Here is a 21,269-nt window from a genome sequence, read left to right as displayed (position 1 = left end):
CCCGCACCAATCCCAAGCAATCTCCCCCGCACCAATCCCAAGCAATCTGCCCCGCTCCAATTCACAACAAGCACCTCCGCTCCAATATCCCCAACAAGCAGCTCCGCTCCAATATCCACAACAAGCAGCTCCGCTCCAATATCCACAACAAGCAGCTCCGCTCCAATATCCAAAACAAGCAGCTCCGCTCCAATATCCAAAACAAGCAGCTCCGCTCCAATATCCAAAACAAGCAGCTCCGCTCCAATATCCAAAACAAGCAGCCCCACTCCAATTCAAAACAAGCAGCCCCACTCCAATTCAAAACAAGCAGCCCCACTCCAGCCTGCCCCACTCCAATTCCAAGCAATCCGACCCACTCCAATTCCAAGCAATCCAACCCACTCCAATTCCAAGCAATCCAACCCACTCCAATCTCAAGCAATCCAACCCACTCCAATCCCAAGCAATCCAACCCACTCCAATCCCAAGCAATCCAACCCACTCCAATCCCAAGCAATCTGCCCCACTCCAATCTCAAGCAATCTGCCCCACCCTAATCAATCTGCCCCACTCCAATCCAAAACAAGCAGCACCACTCCAGCCTGCACCACTGCAAATCAAGCTCCCCTATTCCAATCCCAAGCAATCTACCAGCTCCAATCCACAACAAGCAGCCCCGCTCCAATCCACAACAAGCAGTCCCGCTCCAATCCACAACAAGCAGTCCCGCTCCAATCCACAACAAGCAGTCCCGCTCCAATCCACAACAAGCAGTCCCGCTCCAATCCAAAACAAGCAGCTCCGCCCCAATCCAAAACAAGCAGCTCCGCCCCAATCCAAAACAAGCAGCTCCGCCCCAATCCAAAACAAGCAGCTCCGCTCCAATCCAAAACAAGCAGCTCCGCTCCAATCCAAAACAAGCAGCTCTGCTCCAATCCAAAACAAGCAGCTCCGCTCCAATCCAAAACAAGCAGCTCCGCTCCAATCCAAAACAAGCAGCCCCTCTCCAGCCTGCCCTGCCCCAATCCAAAATAACTGGCTGCACTCCAGTCTGCCCCACTACAATCTGCACCACTGCACTCCAAAACAACCTGCCCCGCTCCAATCAAAAACAAGCAGCCCCGCTCCAAACCCAAGCAATCTCCCCTACTCCAATCCCAAGCAATCTGCTCGCTCCACAACCAAGCAATCTGCTCGCTCCACAACCAAGCAATCTGCCCGCTCCACAACCAAGCAATCTGCCCTGCTCCAATCCCAAACAAGCAGCCCTGCTCCAATCCCAAACAAGCAGCCCTGCTCCAATCCCAAACAAGCAGCCCGCTCCAATCCCAAACAAGCAGCCCCGCTCCAATCCCAAACAAGCAGCCCCGCTCCAATCCCAAACAAGCAGCCCCACTCCCATCCCAAGCAATCTCCCCTACTCCAATCCAATCCAAAGCAATCTCCCCTACTCCAATCCAATCCAAAGCAATCTCCCCTACTCCAATCCAAAGCAATCTCCCCTACTCCAGTCCCAAGCAATCTGCCCCACCCCAATCCCAAGCAAGCAGCCACACCCTAATCCCAAGCAAGCAGCCACACCCTAATCCCAAGCAAGCAGCCACACCCCAATCCCAAGCAAGCAGCCACACTCCAATCCACAACAAGCAGCCACACTCCAATCCACAACAAGCAGCCACACTCCAATCCACAACAAGCAGCTACATTCCAATCCACAACAAGCAGCCACACTCCAATCCACAACAAGCAGCCCCAACTCCAGCCTGCCCCACCCCAATTCCAAGCAATCAGACCCACTCCAATTCCAAGCAATCCAACCCACTCCAATTCCAAGCGATCTGCCCCACTCCAATCCCAAGCGATCTGCCCCACTCCAATCCCAAGCGATCTGCCCCACTCCAATCCCAAGCGATCTGCCCCACTCCAATCCCAAGCGATCTGCCCCACTCCAATCCCAAGCGATCTGCCCCACTCCAATCCCAAGCGATCTGCCCCACTCCAATCCCAAGCGATCTGCCCCACTCCAATCCCAAGCGATCTGCCCTACTCCAATCCCAAGCGATCTGCCCCGCTCCAATCCACAACAAGCAGCCCCGCTCCAATCCACAACAAGCAGCCCCGTTCCAATCCACAACAAGCAGCCCGCTCCAATCCACAACAAGCAGCCCGCCCCAATCCACAACAAGCAGCCCCGCCCCAATCCACAACAAGCAGCCCCGCCCCAATCCACAACAAGCAGCCCCGCCCCAATCCACAACAAGCAGCCCCGCCCCAATCCACAACAAGCAGCCCCGCCCCAATCCACAACAAGCAGCCCCGCTCCAATCCACAACAAGCAGCCCCGCTCCAATCCACAACAAGCAGCCCCGCTCCAATCCACAACAAGCAGCCCCGCTCCAATCCACAAGCAGCACGGCTCCAATCCACAACAAGCAGCCCCGCTCCAATCCACAACAAGCAGCCCCGCTCCAATCCACAACAAGCAGCCCCGCTCCAATCCACAACAAGCAGCCCGCTCCAATCCACAACAAGCAGCCCCGCTCCAATCCACAACAAGCAGCCCCGCTCCAATTCAAAACAAGCAGCCCCGCTCCAATCCCAAGCAATCTGCCCCACTCCAATCCCAAGCAATCTGCCCCACTCCAATCCCAAGCAATCTGCCCCACTCCAATCCCAAGCAATCTGCCCCACTCCAATCCCAAGCAATCTGCCCCACTCCAATCCAAAACAATCTGCCCACTCCAGTTCAAAACAAGCTGCCCACTCCAGTCCAAAACAATCTGCCCTGCTCCAACCTGCACCACTACAAAGCAATCTCCCCTACTCCAATCCCAAGCAATCTGCCCCGCTCCAATCCCAAGCAATCTGCCCCGCTCCAATCCCAAGCAATCTGCCAGCTCCAATCCCAAGCAATCTGCCTGCTCCAATCCCAAGCAATCTGCCCGCACCAATCTCAAGCAATCTCCCACGCACCAATCCCAAGCAATCTGCCCCGCTCCAATTCACAACAAGCAGCTCCGCTCCAATATCCACAACAAGCAGCTCCGCTCCAGTATCCACAACAAGCAGCTCCGCTCCAGTATCCACAACAAGCAGCTCCGCTCCAGTATCCACAACAAGCAGCTCCGCTCCAGTATCCACAACAAGCAGCTCCGCTCCAATATCCACAACAAGCAGCTCCGCTCCAATATCCACAACAAGCAGCTCCGCTCCAATATCCACAACAAGCAGCTCCGCTCCAATATCCAAAACAAGCAGCTCCGCTCCAATATCCAAAACAAGCAGCTCCGCTCCAATATCCAAAACAAGCAGCTCCGCTCCAATATCCAAAACAAGCAGCCCCGCTCCAATCCACAACAAGCAGCCCCGCTCCAATCCACAACAAGCAGTCCCGCTCCAATCCACAACAAGCAGTCCCGCTCCAATCCACAACAAGCAGTCCCGCTCCAATCCACAACAAGCAGTCCCGCTCCAATCCACAACAAGCAGTCCCGCTCCAATCCAAAACAATCCAAAACAACCTGCCCCGCTCCAATCCCAAGCAATCTGCCCCGCTCCAATCCCAAGCAATCTGCCCCGCTCCAATCCCAAGCAATCTGCCCCACTCGAATCCAAAACAAGCAGCACCACTCCAGCCTGCCCCACTCCAATCCAAAACAAGCTGCCCACTCCAGTCCAAAACAAGCTGCCCACTCCAGTCCAAAACAAGCTGCCCCACTCCAGTCCAAAACAATCTGCCCCACTCCAGTCCAAAACAATCTGCCCCACTCCAGTCCAAAACAATCTGCCCCACTCCAGTTCAAAGCAATCTGCCCCACTCCAGTCCAAAGCAATCTGCCCCACTCCAGTCCAAAGCAATCTGCCCCACTCCAATCCCAAGCAATCTGCCCCACTCCAATCCCAAGCAATCTGCCCCACTCCAATCCCAAGCAATCTGCCCCACCCCAATCCCAAGCAATCTGCCCCACCCCAATCCCAAGCAATCTGCCCCACTCCAATCCAAAACAAGCAGCACCACTCCAGCCTGCCCCACTCCAATCCAAAACAATCTGCCCATTCCAGTCCAAAACAAGCTGCCCACTCCAGTCCAAAACAATCTGCCCTGCTCCAACCTGCACCACTACAAAGCAATCTCCCCTACTCCAATCCCAAGCAATCTGCCCCGCTCCAATCCCAAGCAATCTGCCAGATCCAATCCCAAGCAATCTGCCAGATCCAATCCCAAGCAATCTGCCCCGCTCCAATACCAAGCAATCTGCCCGCTCCAATCCCAAGCAATCTTCCCGCACCAATCCCAAGCAATCTCCCCCGCACCAATCCCAAGCAATCTCCCCCGCACCAATCCCAAGCAATCTGCCCCACTCCAATTCACAACAAGCAGCTCCGCTCCAATATCCCCAACAAGCAGCTCCGCTCCAATATCCACAACAAGCAGCTCCGCTCCAATATCCACAACAAGCAGCTCCGCTCCAATATCCAAAACAAGCAGCTCCGCTCCAATATCCAAAACAAGCAGCTCCGCTCCAATATCCAAAACAAGCAGCTCCGCTCCAATATCCAAAACAAGCAGCTCCGCTCCAATATCCAAAACAAGCAGCTCCGCTACAATATCCAAAACAAACAGCCCCACTCCAATTCAAAACAAGCAGCCCCACTCCAATTCAAAACAAGCAGCCCCACTCCAATTCAAAACAAGCAGCCCCACTCCAGCCTGCCCCACTCCAATTCCAAGCAATCCGACCCACTCCAATTCCAAGCAATCCAACCCACTCCAATCCCAAGCAATCTGCCCCACTCCAATCCCAAGCAATCTGCCCCACTCCAATCCCAAGCAATCTGCCCCACTCCAATCCCAAGCAATCTGCCCCACTCCAATCTCAAGCAATCTGCCCCACCCTAATCAATCTGCCCCACTCCAATCCAAAACAAGCAGCACCACTCCAGCCTGCACCACTGCAAATCAAGCTCCCCTATTCCAATCCCAAGCAATCTACCAGCTCCAATCCACAACAAGCAGCCCCGCTCCAATCCACAACAAGCAGTCCCGCTCCAATCCACAACAAGCAGTCCCGCTCCAATCCACAACAAGCAGTCCCGCTCCAATCCACAACAAGCAGTCCCGCTCCAATCCAAAACAAGCAGCCCCGCCTCAATCCAAAACAAGCAGCTCCGCTCCAATCCAAAACAAGCAGCTCCGCTCCAATCCAAAACAAGCAGCTCCGCTCCAATCCAAAACAAGCAGCCCCTCTCCAGCCTGCCCTGCTCCAATCCCAAATAACTGGCTGCACTCCAGTCTGCCCCACTACAATCTGCACCACTGCACTCCAAAACAACCTGCCCCGCTCCAATCAAAAACAAGCAGCCCCGCTCCAAACCCAAGCAATCTCCCCTACTCCAATCCCAAGCAATCTGCTCGCTCCACAACCAAGCAATCTGCTCGCTCCACAACCAAGCAATCTGCCCGCTCCACAACCAAGCAATCTGCCCCGCTCCAATCCCAAACAAGCAGCCCCGCTCCAATCCCAAACAAGCAGCCCTGCTCCAATCCCAAACAAGCAGCCCCGCTCCAATCCCAAACAAGCAGCCCCGCTCCAATCCCAAACAAGCAGCCCCGCTCCAATCCCAAACAAGCAGCCCCACTCCCATCCCAAGCAATCTCCCCTACTCCAATCCAATCCAAAGCAATCTCCCCTACTCCAATCCAATCCAAAGCAATCTCCCCTACTCCAATCCAAAGCAATCTCCCCTACTCCAGTCCCAAGCAATCTGCCCCACCCCAATCCCAAGCAAGCAGCCACACCCCAATCCCAAGCAAGCAGCCACACCCCAATCCCAAGCAAGCAGCCACACCCCAATCCCAAGCAAGCAGCCACACCCCAATCCACAACAAGCAGCCACACTCCAATCCACAACAAGCAGCCACACTCCAATCCACAACAAGCAGCCACACTCCAATCCAAAACAAGCAGCCACACTCCAATCCACAACAAGCAGCCACATTCCAATCCACAACAAGCAGCCACACTCCAATCCACAACAAGCAGCCCCAACTCCAGCCTGCCCCACCCCAATTCCAAGCAATCAGACCCACTCCAATTCCAAGCAATCCGACCCACTCCAATTCCAAGCGATCCGACCCACTCCAATCCCAAGCGATCTGCCCCACTCCAATCCCAAGCGATCTGCCCCACTCCAATCCCAAGCGATCTGCCCCACTCCAATCCCAAGCGATCTGCCCCACTCCAATCCCAAGCGATCTGCCCCGCTCCAATCCACAACAAGCAGCCCCGCTCCAATCCACAACAAGCAGCCCCGTTCCAATCCACAACAAGCAGCCCACTCCACTCCACAATCCACAACAAGCAACCCCGCCCCAATCCAAAACAAGCAACCCCGCCCCAATCCACAACAAGCAGCCCGCCCCAATCCACAACAAGCAGCCCCGCCCCAATCCACAACAAGCAGCCCCGCCCCAATCCACAACAAGCAGCCCCGCCCCAATCCACAACAAGCAGCCCCGCCCCAATCCACAACAAGCAGCCCCGCCCCAATCCACAACAAGCAGCCCCGCCCCAATCCACAACAAGCAGCCCCGCCCCAATCCACAACAAGCAGCCCCGCTCCAATCCACAACAAGCAGCCCCGCTCCAATCCACAACAAGCAGCCCCGCTCCAATCCACAACAAGCAGCCCCGCTCCAATCCACAACAAGCAGCCCCGCTCCAATCCACAACAAGCAGCCCCGCTCCAATCCCAAACAAGCAGCCCCGCTCCAATCCCAAACAAGCAGCCCCGCTCCAATCCCAAACAAGCAGCACCACTCCAGCCTGCCCCACTCCAATCCAAAACAATCTGCCCACTCCAATCCCAAACAAGCAGCACCACTCCAGCCTGCCCACTCCAATCCAAACCAATCTGCCCTCTCCAATCCAAAACAATCTGCCCCACTCCAATCCAAAACAATCTGCCCCACTCCAATCCAAAACAATCTGCCCCACTCCAATCCAAAACAATCTGCCCCACTCCAATCCAAAACAATCTGCCCCACTCCAATCCACAACAAGCAGCCCCGCTCCAATCCACAACAAGCAGCCCCGCTCCAATCCACAACAAGCAGCCCCGCTCCAATCCACAACAAGCAGCCCCGCTCCAATCCACAACAAGCAGCCCCGCTCCAATCCACAACAAGCAGCCCCGCTCCAATCCACAACAAGCAGCCCCGCTCCAATCCCAAACAAGCAGCCCCGCTCCAATCCCAAACAAGCAGCCCCGCTCCAATCCCAAACAAGCAGCACCACTCCAGCCTGCCCCACTCCAATCCAAAACAATCTGCCCACTCCAATCCCAAACAAGCAGCACCACTCCAGCCTGCCCACTCCAATCCAAACCAATCTGCCCTCTCCAATCCAAAACAATCTGCCCCACTCCAATCCAAAACAATCTGCCCCATTCCAGTCCAAAACAAGCTGCCCACTCCAGTCCAAAACAATCTGCCCTGCTCCAACCTGCACCACTACAAAGCAATCTCCCCTACTCCAATCCCAAGCAATCTGCCCCGCTCCAATCCCAAGCAATCTGCCAGATCCAATCCCAAGCAATCTGCCCCGCTCCAATACCAAGCAATCTGCCCGCTCCAATCCCAAGCAATCTTCCCGCACCAATCCCAAGCAATCTCCCCCGCACCAATCCCAAGCAATCTGCCCCACTCCAATTCACAACAAGCACCTCCGCTCCAATATCCCCAACAAGCAGCTCCGCTCCAATATCCACAACAAGCAGCTCCGCTCCAATATCCACAACAAGCAGCTCCGCTCCAATATCCACAACAAGCAGCTCCGCTCCAATATCCAAAACAAGCAGCTCCGCTCCAATATCCAAAACAAGCAGCTCCGCTCCAATATCCAAAACAAGCAGCTCCGCTCCAATATCCAAAACAAACAGCCCCACTCCAATTCAAAACAAGCAGCCCCACTCCAATTCAAAACAAGCAGCCCCACTCCAGCCTGCCCCACTCCAATTCCAAGCAATCCGACCCACTCCAATTCCAAGCAATCCAACCCACTCCAATCTCAAGCAATCCAACCCACTCCAATCCCAAGCAATCCAACCCACTCCAATCCCAAGCAATCTGCCCCACTCCAATCCCAAGCAATCTGCCCCACTCCAATCCCAAGCAATCTGCCCCACTCCAATCTCAAGCAATCTGCCCCACCCTAATCAATCTGCCCCACTCCAATCCAAAACAAGCAGCACCACTCCAGCCTGCACCACTGCAAATCAAGCTCCCCTATTCCAATCCCAAGCAATCTACCAGCTCCAATCCACAACAAGCAGCCCCGCTCCAATCCACAACAAGCAGTCCCGCTCCAATCCACAACAAGCAGTCCCGCTCCAATCCACAACAAGCAGTCCCGCTCCAATCCACAACAAGCAGTCCCGCTCCAATCCACAACAAGCAGTCCCGCTCCAATCCAAAACAAGCAGCCCCGCCTCAATCCAAAACAAGCAGCTCCGCTCCAATCCAAAACAAGCAGCTCCGCTCCAATCCAAAACAAGCAGCTCCGCTCCAATCCAAAACAAGCAGCTCCGCTCCAATCCAAAACAAGCAGCTCCGCTCCAATCCAAAACAAGCAGCCCCTCTCCAGCCTGCCCTGCTCCAATCCAAAATAACTGGCTGCACTCCAGTCTGCCCCACTACAATCTGCACCACTGCACTCCAAAACAACCTGCCCCGCTCCAATCAAAAACAAGCAGCCCCGCTCCAAACCCAAGCAATCTGCCCCACTCCAATCTCAAGCAATCTGCCCCACCCTAATCAATCTGCCCCACTCCAATCCAAAACAAGCAGCACCACTCCAGCCTGCACCACTGCAAATCAAGCTCCCCTATTCCAATCCCAAGCAATCTACCAGCTCCAATCCACAACAAGCAGCCCCGCTCCAATCCACAACAAGCAGTCCCGCTCCAATCCACAACAAGCAGTCCCGCTCCAATCCACAACAAGCAGTCCCGCTCCAATCCACAACAAGCATCCCCGCTCCAATCCAAAACAAGCAGCCCCGCTCCAATCCACAACAAGCAGCCCCGCTCCAATCCCAAACAAGCAGCCCCGCTCCAATCCCAAACAAGCAGCCCCGCTCCAATCCCAAACAAGCAGCCCCGCTCCAATCCCAAACAAGCAGCACCACTCCAGCCTGCCCCACTCCAATCCAATACAATCTGCCCACTCCAATCCCAAACAAGCAGCACCACTCCAGCCTGCCCACTCCAATCCAAACCAATCTGCCCTCTCCAATCCAAAACAATCTGCCCCACTCCAATCCAAAACAATCTGCCCCACTCCAATCCAAAACAATCTGCCCCACTCCAATCCAAAACAATCTGCCCCACTCCAATCCAAAACAATCTGCCCCACTCCAATCCAAAACAATCTGCCCCACTCCAATCCAAAACAAGCAGCACCACTCCAGCCTGCCCCACTCCAATCCAAAACAATCTGCCCATTCCAGTCCAAAACAAGCTGCCCACTCCAGTCCAAAACAATCTGCCCTGCTCCAACCTGCACCACTACAAAGCAATCTCCCCTACTCCAATCCCAAGCAATCTGCCCCGCTCCAATCCCAAGCAATCTGCCAGATCCAATCCCAAGCAATCTGCCCCGCTCCAATACCAAGCAATCTGCCCGCTCCAATCCCAAGCAATCTTCCCGCACCAATCCCAAGCAATCTCCCCCGCACCAATCCCAAGCAATCTGCCCCACTCCAATTCACAACAAGCACCTCCGCTCCAATATCCCCAACAAGCAGCTCCGCTCCAATATCCACAACAAGCAGCTCCGCTCCAATATCCACAACAAGCAGCTCCGCTCCAATATCCAAAACAAGCAGCTCCGCTCCAATATCCAAAACAAGCAGCTCCGCTCCAATATCCAAAACAAGCAGCTCCGCTCCAATATCCAAAACAAACAGCCCCACTCCAATTCAAAACAAGCAGCCCCACTCCAATTCAAAACAAGCAGCCCCACTCCAGCCTGCCCCACTCCAATTCCAAGCAATCCGACCCACTCCAATTCCAAGCAATCCAACCCACTCCAATCTCAAGCAATCCAACCCACTCCAATCCCAAGCAATCCAACCCACTCCAATCCCAAGCAATCCAACCCACTCCAATCCCAAGCAATCTGCCCCACTCCAATCCCAAGCAATCTGCCCCACTCCAATCCCAAGCAATCTGCCCCACTCCAATCTCAAGCAATCTGCCCCACCCTAATCAATCTGCCCCACTCCAATCCAAAACAAGCAGCACCACTCCAGCCTGCACCACTGCAAATCAAGCTCCCCTATTCCAATCCCAAGCAATCTACCAGCTCCAATCCACAACAAGCAGCCCCGCTCCAATCCACAACAAGCAGTCCCGCTCCAATCCACAACAAGCAGTCCCGCTCCAATCCACAACAAGCAGTCCCGCTCCAATCCACAACAAGCAGTCCCGCTCCAATCCACAACAAGCAGTCCCGCTCCAATCCAAAACAAGCAGCCCCGCCTCAATCCAAAACAAGCAGCTCCGCTCCAATCCAAAACAAGCAGCTCCGCTCCAATCCAAAACAAGCAGCTCCGCTCCAATCCAAAACAAGCAGCCCCTCTCCAGCCTGCCCTGCTCCAATCCAAAATAACTGGCTGCACTCCAGTCTGCCCCACTACAATCTGCACCACTGCACTCCAAAACAACCTGCCCCGCTCCAATCAAAAACAAGCAGCCCCGCTCCAAACCCAAGCAATCTCCCCTACTCCAATCCCAAGCAATCTGCTCGCTCCACAACCAAGCAATCTGCTCGCTCCACAACCAAGCAATCTGCTCGCTCCACAACCAAGCAATGTGCCCGCTCCACAACCAAGCAATCTGCCCTGCTCCAATCCCAAACAAGCAGCCCCGCTCCAATCCCAAACAAGCAGCCCTGCTCCAATCCCAAACAAGCAGCCCCGCTCCAATCCCAAACAAGCAGCCCCGCTCCAATCCCAAACAAGCAGCCCCGCTCCAATCCCAAACAAGCAGCCCCGCTCCAATCCCAAACAAGCAGCCCCGCTCCAATCCCAAACAAGCAGCCCCACTCCCATCCCAAGCAATCTCCCCTACTCCAATCCAATCCAAAGCAATCTCCCCTACTCCAATCCAAAGCAATCTCCCCTACTCCAGTCCCAAGCAATCTGCCCCACCCCAATCCCAAGCAAGCAGCCACACCCCAATCCCAAGCAAGCAGCCACACCCCAATCCCAAGCAAGCAGCCACACCCCAATCCCAAGCAATCTGCCCGCTCCAATCCCAAGCAATCTGCCAGATCCAATCCCAAGCAATCTGCCCCGCTCCAATACCAAGCAATCTGCCCGCTCCAATCCCAAGCAATCTTCCCGCACCAATCCCAAGCAATCTCCCCCGCACCAATCCCAAGCAATCTGCCCCACTCCAATTCACAACAAGCACCTCCGCTCCAATATCCCCAACAAGCAGCTCCGCTCCAATATCCACAACAAGCAGCTCCGCTCCAATATCCACAACAAGCAGCTCCGCTCCAATATCCAAAACAAGCAGCTCCGCTCCAATATCCAAAACAAGCAGCTCCGCTCCAATATCCAAAACAAGCAGCTCCGCTCCAATATCCAAAACAAGCAGCTCCGCTCCAATATCCAAAACAAACAGCCCCACTCCAATTCAAAACAAGCAGCCCCACTCCAATTCAAAACAAGCAGCCCCACTCCAGCCTGCCCCACTCCAATTCCAAGCAATCCGACCCACTCCAATTCCAAGCAATCCAACCCACTCCAATCTCAAGCAATCCAACCCACTCCAATCCCAAGCAATCCAACCCACTCCAATCCCAAGCAATCCAAAACACTCCAATCCCAAGCAATCCAACCCACTCCAATCCCAAGCAATCTGCCCCACTCCAATCCCAAGCAATCTGCCCCACTCCAATCCCAAGCAATCTGCCCCACTCCAATCTCAAGCAATCTGCCCCACCCTAATCAATCTGCCCCACTCCAATCCAAAACAAGCAGCACCACTCCAGCCTGCACCACTGCAAATCAAGCTCCCCTATTCCAATCCCAAGCAATCTACCAGCTCCAATCCACAACAAGCAGCCCCGCTCCAATCCACAACAAGCAGTCCCGCTCCAATCCACAACAAGCAGTCCCGCTCCAATCCACAACAAGCAGTCCCGCTCCAATCCACAACAAGCAGTCCCGCTCCAATCCACAACAAGCAGTCCCGCTCCAATCCAAAACAAGCAGCCCCGCCTCAATCCAAAACAAGCAGCTCCGCTCCAATCCAAAACAAGCAGCTCCGCTCCAAACCCAAGCAATCTCCCCTACTCCAATCCCAAGCAATCTGCTCGCTCCACAACCAAGCAATCTGCTCGCTCCACAACCAAGCAATCTGCCCGCTCCACAACCAAGCAATCTGCCCTGCTCCAATCCCAAACAAGCAGCCCCGCTCCAATCCCAAACAAGCAGCCCTGCTCCAATCCCAAACAAGCAGCCCCGCTCCAATCCCAAACAAGCAGCCCCGCTCCAATCCCAAACAAGCAGCCCCGCTCCAATCCCAAACAAGCAGCTCCGCTCCAATCCCAAACAAGCAGCCCCGCTCCAATCCCAAACAAGCAGCCCCACTCCCATCCCAAGCAATCTCCCCTACTCCAATCCAATCCAAAGCAATCTCCCCTACTCCAATCCAAAGCAATCTCCCCTACTCCAGTCCCAAGCAATCTGCCCCACCCCAATCCCAAACAAGCAGCCACACCCCAATCCCAAGCAAGCAGCCACACCCCAATCCCAAGCAAGCAGCCACACTCCAATCCACAACAAGCAGCCACACTCCAATCCACAACAAGCAGCCACACTCCAATCCACAACAAGCAGCCACACTCCAATCCACAACAAGCAGCCCCAACTCCAGCCTGCCCCACCCCAATTCCAAGCAATCAGACCCACTCCAATTCCAAGCAATCCGACCCACTCCAATTCCAAGCGATCCGACCCACTCCAATCCCAAGCGATCTGCCCCACTCCAATCCCAAGCGATCTGCCCCACTCCAATCCCAAGCGATCTGCCCCACTCCAATCCCAAGCGATCTGCCCCACTCCAATCCCAAGCGATCTGCCCCACTCCAATCCCAAGCGATCTGCCCCGCTCCAATCCACAACAAGCAGCCCCGCTCCAATCCACAACAAGCAGCCCCGTTCCAATCCACAACAAGCAGCCCGCTCCACTCCACAATCCACAACAAGCAACCCCGCCCCAATCCAAAACAAGCAACCCCGCCCCAATCCAAAACAAGCAACCCCGCCCCAATCCAAAACAAGCAACCCCGCCCCAATCCACAACAAGCAGCCCCGCCCCAATCCACAACAAGCAGCCCCGCCCCAATCCAAAACAAGCAGCCCCGCCCCAATCCACAAGCAGCCCCGCCCCAATCCACAACAAGCAGCCCCGCCCCAATCCACAACAAGCAGCCCCGCCCCAATCCACAACAAGCAGCCCCGCCCCAATCCACAACAAGCAGCCCCGCCCCAATCCACAACAAGCAGCCCCGCTCCAATCCACAACAAGCAGCCCCGCTCCAATCCACAACAAGCAGCCCCGCTCCAATCCACAACAAGCAGCCCCGCTCCAATCCACAACAAGCAGCCCCGCTCCAATCCACAACAAGCAGCCCGCTCCAATCCACAACAAGCAGCCCCGCTCCAATCCACAACAAGCAGCCCCGCTCCAATCCTCAACAAGCAGCCCCGCTCCAATCCAAAACATGCAGCCCCGCTCCAATCCACAACAAGCAGCCCCGCTCCAATCCCAAACAAGCAGCCCCGCTCCAATCCCAAACAAGCAGCCCCGCTCCAATCCCAAACAAGCAGCCCCGCTCCAATCCCAAACAAGCAGCACCACTCCAGCCTGCCCCACTCCAATCCAAAACAATCTGCCCACTCCAATCCCAAACAAGCAGCACCACTCCAGCCTGCCCACTCCAATCCAAAACAATCTGCCCTCTCCAATCCAAAACAATCTGCCCCACTCCAATCCAAAACAATCTGCCCCACTCCAATCCAAAACAATCTGCCCCACTCCAATCCAAAACAATCTGCCCCACTCCAATCCAAAACAATCTGCCCCACTCCAATCCAAAACAATCTGCCCCACTCCAATCCAAAACAATCTGCCCCACTCCAATCCAAAACAATCTGCCCCACTCCAATCCAAAACAATCTGCCCCACTCCAATCCAAAACAAGCAGCACCACTCCAGCCTGCCCCACTCCAATCCCAAACAAGCAGCACCACTCCAGCCTGCCCCACTCCAATCCCAAACAAGCAGCACCACTCCAGCCTGCCCCACTCCAATCCAAAACAATCTGCCCCACTCCAATCCAAAACAATCTGCCCCACTCCAATCCAAAACAACCTGCCCCACTCCAATCCAAAACAACCTGCCCCACTCCAATCCAAAACAACCTGCCCCACTCCAATCCCAAGCAGTCTGCCCCACTCCAATCCCAAGCAGTCTGCCCCACTCCAATCCCAAGAAGTCTGCCCCACTCCAATCCCAAGAAATCTGCCCCACTCCAATCCCAATAAATCTGCCCCACTCCAATCCCAAGCAATCTGCCCCACTCCAATCCCAAGCAATCTGCCCCACTCCAATCCCAAGCAATCTGCCCCACTCCAATCCCAAGCAATCTGCCCCACTCCAATCCAAAACAATCTGCCCCACTCCAATCCAAAACAATCTGCCCCACTCCAACCCAAAGCAGTCTGCCCCACTCCACCCAAAGCAGTCTGCCCCACTCCACCCAAAGCAGTCTGCCCCACTCCACCCATAGCAGTCTGCCCCACTCCACCCAAAGCAGTCTGCCCCACTCCACCCAAAGCAGTCTGCCCCACTCCACCCAAAGCAGTCTGCCCCACTCCACCCAAAGCAGTCTGCCCCACTCCACCCAAAGCAGTCTGCCCCACTCCACCAAAGCAGTCTGCCCCACTCCACCCAAAGCAGTCTGCCCCACTCCACCCAAAGCAGTCTGCCCCACTCCACCCAAAGCAGTCTGCCCCACTCCAATCCCAAGCAGTCTGCCCCCACTCCAATCCCAAGCAGTCTGCCCCCACTCCAATCCCAAGCAGTCTGCCCCACTCCAATCCCAAGCAGTCTGCCCCACTCCAATCCCAAGCAGTCTGCCCCACTCCAATCCCAAGCAGTCTGCCCCCACTCCAATCCCAAGCAGTCTGCCCCACTCCAATCCCAAGCAGTCTGCCCCACTCCAATCCCAAGCAGTCTTCCCCACTCCAATCCCAAGCAGTCTTCCCCACTCCAATCCCAAGCAGTCTTCCCCACTCCAATCCCAAGCAGTCTGCCCCACTCCAATCCCAAGCAGTCCGCCCCACTCCAATCCCAAGCAATCCGCCCCACTCCAATCCCAAGCAATCCGCCCCACTCCAATCCCAAGCAATCCGCCCCACTCCAATCCCAAGCAATCCGCCCCACTCCAATCCCAAGCAATCCGCCCCACTCCAATCCCAAGCAGTCCGCCCCACTCCAATCCCAAGCAGTCTGCCCCACTCCACCCAAAGCAGTCTGCCCCACTCCACCCAAAGCAGTCTGCCCCACTCCACCCAAAGCAGTCTGCCCCACTCCACCCAAAGCAGTCTGCCCCACTCCACCCAAAGCAGTCTGCCCCACTCCACCCAAAGCAGTCTGCCCCACTCCACCCAAAGCAGTCTGCCCCACTCCACCCAAAGCAGTCTGCCCCACTCCACCCAAAGCAGTCTGCCCCACTCCACCCAAAGCAGTCTGCCCCACTCCAATCCCAAGCAGTCTGCCCCCACTCCAATCCCAAGCAGTCTGCCCCCACTCCAATCCCAAGCAGTCTGCCCCACTCCAATCCCAAGCAGTCTGCCCCACTCCAATCCCAAGCAGTCTGCCCCACTCCAATCCCAAGCAGTCTGCCCCACTCCAATCCCAAGCAGTCTGCCCCACTCCAATCCCAAGCAGTCTGCCCCACTCCAATCCCAAGCAGTCTGCCCCACTCCAATCCCAAGCAGTCTGCCCCACTCCAATCCCAAGCAGTCTGCCCCACTCCAATCCCAAGCAGTCTGCCCCACTCCAATCCCAAGCAGTCTGCCCCACTCCAATCCCAAGCAATCCGCCCCACTCCAATCCCAAGCAATCCGCCCCACTCCAATCCCAAGCAATCCGCCCCACTCCAATCCCAAGCAATCTCCCCTACTCCAATCCCAAGCAATCTCCCCTACTCCAGTCCCAAGCAATCTGCCCCACCCCAATCCCAAGCAAGCAGCCCCACCCCAATCCCAAGCAAGCAGCCACACCCCAATCCCAAGCAAGCAGCCACACCCCAATCCCAAGCAAGCAGCCACACCCCAATCCCAAGCAAGCAGCCTCACCCCAATCCACAACAAGCAGCCACACTCCAATCCACAACAAGCAGCCACACTCCAATCCACAACAAGCAGCCACATTCCAATCCACAACAATCTGCCCCACTCCAACCCAAAGCAGTCTGCCCCACTCCACCCAAAGCAGTCTGCCCCACTCCACCCAAAGCAGTCTGCCCCACTCCACCCAAAGCAGTCTGCCCCACTCCACCCAAAGCAGTCTGCCCCACTCCACCCAAAGCAGTCTGCCCCACTCCACCCAAAGCAGTCTGCCCCACTCCACCCAAAGCAGTCTGCCCCACTCCACCCAAAGCAGTCTGCCCCACTCCACCCAAAGCAGTCTGCCCCACTCCACCCAAAGCAGTCTGCCCCACTCCAATCCCAAGCAGTCTGCCCCCACTCCAATCCCAAGCAGTCTGCCCCACTCCAATCCCAAGCAGTCTGCCCCACTCCAATCCCAAGCAGTCTGCCCCACTCCAATCCCAAGCAGTCTGCCCCCACTCCAATCCCAAGCAGTCTGCCCCACTCCAATCCCAAGCAGTCTGCCCCACTCCAATCCCAAGCAGTCTTCCCCACTCCAATCCCAAGCAGTCTTCCCCACTCCAATCCCAAACAGTCTGCCCCACTCCAATCCCAAGCAGTCTGCCCCACTCCAATCCCAAGCAGTCTGCCCCACTCCAATCCCAAGCAATCCGCCCCACTCCAATCCCAAGCAATCCGCCCCACTCCAATCCCAAGCAATCCGCCCCACTCCAATCCCAAGCAGTCTGCCCCACTCCACCCAAAGCAGTCTGCCCCACTCCAATCCCAAGCAATCTCCCCTACTCCAATCCAAAGCAATCTCCCCTACTCCAGTCCCAAGCAATCTGCCCCACCCCAATCCCAAGCAAGCAGCCACACCCCAATCCCAAGCAAGCAGCCACACCCCAATCCCAAGCAAGCAGCCACACCCCAATCCCAAGCAAGCAGCCACACTCCAATCCACAACAAGCAGCCACACTCCAATCCACAACAAGCAGCCACACTCCAATCCACAACAAGCAGCCACATTCCAATCCACAACAAGCAGCCACACTCCAATCCACAACAAGCAGCCACACTCCAATCCACAACAAGCAGCCCCAACTCCAGCCTGCCCCACCCCAATTCCAAGCAATCCGACCCACTCCAATTCCAAGCGATCTGCCCCACTCCAATCCCAAGCGATCTGCCCCACTCCAATCCCAAGCGATCTGCCCCACTCCAATCCCAAGCGATCTGCCCCACTCCAATCCCAAGCGATCTGCCCCACTCCAATCCCAAGCGATCTGCCCCACTCCAATCCCAAGCGATCAGCCCCGCTCCAATCCACAACAAGCAGCCCCGTTCCAATCCACAACAAGCAGCCCGCTCCACTCCACAATCCACAACAAGCAACCCCGCCCCAATCCAAAACAAGCAACCCCGCCCCAATCCACAACAAGCAGCCCCGCCCCAATCCACAACAAGCAGCCCCGCCCCAATCCACAACAAGCAGCCCCGCCCCAATCCACAAGCAGCCCCGCCCCAATCCACAACAAGCAGCCCCGCCCCAATCCACAACAAGCAGCCCCGCCCCAATCCACAACAAGCAGCCCCGCTCCAATCCACAACAAGCAGCCCCGCTCCAATCCACAACAAGCAGCCCCGCTCCAATCCACAACAAGCAGCCCCGCTCCAATCCACAACAAGCAGCCCCGCTCCAATCCACAACAAGCAGCCCCGCTCCAATCCACAACAAGCAGCCCCGCTCCAATCCACAACAAGCAGCCCCGCTCCAATCCACAACAAGCAGCCCGCTCCAATCCACAACAAGCAGCCCCGCTCCAATCCACAACAAGCAGCCCCGCTCCAATCCAAAACAAGCAGCCCCGCTCCAATCCCAAACAAGCAGCCCCGCTCCAATCCCAAACAAGCAGCCCCGCTCCAATCCCAAACAAGCAGCCCCGCTCCAATCCCAAACAAGCAGCACCACTCCAGCCTGCCCCACTCCAATCCAAAACAATCTGCCCACTCCAATCCCAAACAAGCAGCACCACTCCAGCCTGCCCACTCCAATCCAAACCAATCTGCCCTCTCCAATCCAAAACAATCTGCCCCACTCCAATCCAAAACAATCTGCCCCACTCCAATCCAAAACAATCTGCCCCACTCCAATCCAAAACAATCTGCCCCACTCCAATCCAAAACAATCTGCCCCACTCCAATCCAAAACAATCTGCCCCACTCCAATCCAAAACAAGCAGCACCACTCCAGCCTGCCCCACTCCAATCCCAAACAAGCAGCACCACTCCAGCCTGCCCCACTCCAATCCCAAACAAGCAGCACCACTCCAGCCTGCCCCACTCCAATCCAAAACAATCTGCCCCACTCCAATCCAAAACAATCTGCCCCACTCCAATCCAAAACAATCTGCCCCACTCCAATCCAAAACAATCTGCCCCACTCCAATCCAAAACAATCTGCCCCACTCCAATCCAAAACAATCTGCCCCACTCCAATCCAAAACAATCTGCCCCACTCCAATCCAAAACAATCTGCCCCACTCCAATCCAAAACAATCTGCCCCACTCCAATCCAAAACAACCTGCCCCACTCCAATCCAAAACAACCTGCCCCACTCCAATCCCAAGAAGTCTGCCCCACTCCAATCCCAAGAAGTCTGCCCCACTCCAATCCCAAGAAATCTGTCCCAAGAAATCTGCCCCACTCCAATCCCAAGCAATCTGCCCCACTCCAATCCCAAGCAATCTGCCCCACTCCAATCCAAAACAATCTGCCCCACTCCAATCCAAAACAGTCTGCCCCACTCCAACCCAAAGCAGTCTGCCCCACTCCAACCCAAAGCAGTCTGCCCCACTCCACCCAAAGCAGTCTGCCCCACTCCACCCAAAGCAGTCTGCCCCACTCCACCCAAAGCAGTCTGCCCCACTCCACCCAAAGCAGTCTGCCCCACTCCACCCAAAGCAGTCTGCCCCACTCCACCCAAAGCAGTCTGCCCCACTCCACCCAAAGCAGTCTGCCCCACTCCACCCAAAGCAGTCTGCCCCACTCCACCCAAAGCAGTCTGCCCCCACTCCAATCCCAAGCAGTCTGCCCCCACTCCAATCCCAAGCAGTCTGCCCCCACTCCAATCCCAAGCAGTCTGCCCCCACTCCAATCCCAAGCAGTCTGCCCCACTCCAATCCCAAGCAGTCTGCCCCACTCCAATCCCAAGCAGTCTGCCCCACTCCAATCCCAAGCAGTCTGCCCCACTCCAATCCCAAGCAGTCTTCCCCACTCCAATCCCAAGCAGTCTTCCCCACTCCAATCCCAAGCAGTCTGCCCCACTCCAATCCCAAGCAGTCTGCCCCACTCCAATCCCAAGCAGTCTGCCCCACTCCAATCCCAAGCAGTCTGCCCCACTCCAATCCCAAGCAATCCGCCCCACTCCAATCCCAAGCAATCCGCCCCACTCCAATCCCAAGCAATCCGCCCCACTCCAATCCCAAGCAATCTGCCCCACTCCAATCCCAAGCAATCTGCCCCACTCCAATCCAAAACAAGCAGCACCACTCCAGCCTGCACAGTTGCAAATCAATCTCCCCTATTCCAATCCCAAGCAATCTGCCGGCTCCAATCCAGAACAAGCAGCCCGCTCCAATCCACAAACAGCAGCTACGCTCCAATCCACAACAAGCAGCACCGCTCCAATCCACAACAAGCAGCCCCGCTCCAATCCACAACAAGCAGCCCCGCTCCAATCCACAACAAGCAGCCCCGCTCCAATCCACAACAAGCAGCCCCGCTCCAATCCACAACAAGCAGCCCCGCTCCAATCCACAACAAGCAGCCCCGCTCCAATCCACAACAAGCAGCCCGCTCCAATCCACAACAAGCAGCCCAGCTCCAATCCACAACAAGCAGCCCGCTCAAATCCACAACAAGCAGCCCCGCTCAAATCCACAACAAGCAGCCCCGCTCAAATCCACAACAAGCAGCCCCGCTCAAATCCACAACAAGCAGCCCGCTCCAATCCACAACAAGCAGCCCGCTCCAATCCAAAATAAGCAGCCCCACTCCAGCCTGCCCTGCTCCAATCCAAAATAACTGGCTGCACTCCAGTCTGCCCCACTACAATCTGCACCACTGCACTCAAAAACAACCTGCCCCGCTCCAATCAAAAACAACCTGCCCCGCTCCAATCAAAAACAACCAGCCTGCTCCAATCAAAAACAACCTGCCCCGCTCCAATCAAAAACAAGCAGCCCTGCTCCAAACCCAATCAATCGGCTCTGCTACAACCTGCACCACTGCAAAGCAATCTCCCGTACTCCAATCCCAAGCAATCTTCCGTACTCCAATCCCAAGCAATCTCCCCTACTCCAATCCCAAGCAATCTCCCCTACTCCAATCCCAAGCAATCTCCCCTACTCCAATCCCAAGCAATCTGCCCCGCTCCAATCCCAAGCAATCTGCCCCGCTCCAATCCCAAGCAATCTGCCCCGCTCCAATCCCAAGCAATCTGCCCCGCTCCAATCCCAAGCAATCTGCCCGCTCCAATCCCAAGCAATCTGCCCTACTCCAATCCCAAGCAATCTGCCCCACTCCAATCCCAAGCAATCTGCCCCACTCTAATCAATCTGCCCCACTCCAATCCAAAACAAGCAGCACCACTCCAGCCTGCACCACTGCAAATCAATCTCCCCTATTCCAATCCCAAGCAATCTGCCGGCTCCAATCCAGAACAAGCAGCCCGCTCCAATCCACAAACAGAAGCTCGCTCCAATCCACAAGCAGTCTGCCCCGCTCCAATCCACAAGCAGTCTGCCCCGCTCCAATCCACAAGCAGTCTG

This window comes from Pleurodeles waltl, chromosome 12 (genome assembly GCF_031143425.1).
Source record: "Pleurodeles waltl isolate 20211129_DDA chromosome 12, aPleWal1.hap1.20221129, whole genome shotgun sequence".
In the NCBI taxonomy this organism is placed as follows: Eukaryota; Metazoa; Chordata; class Amphibia; order Caudata; family Salamandridae; genus Pleurodeles; species Pleurodeles waltl.
Note: the sequence above shows the minus strand (reverse complement) of the source record.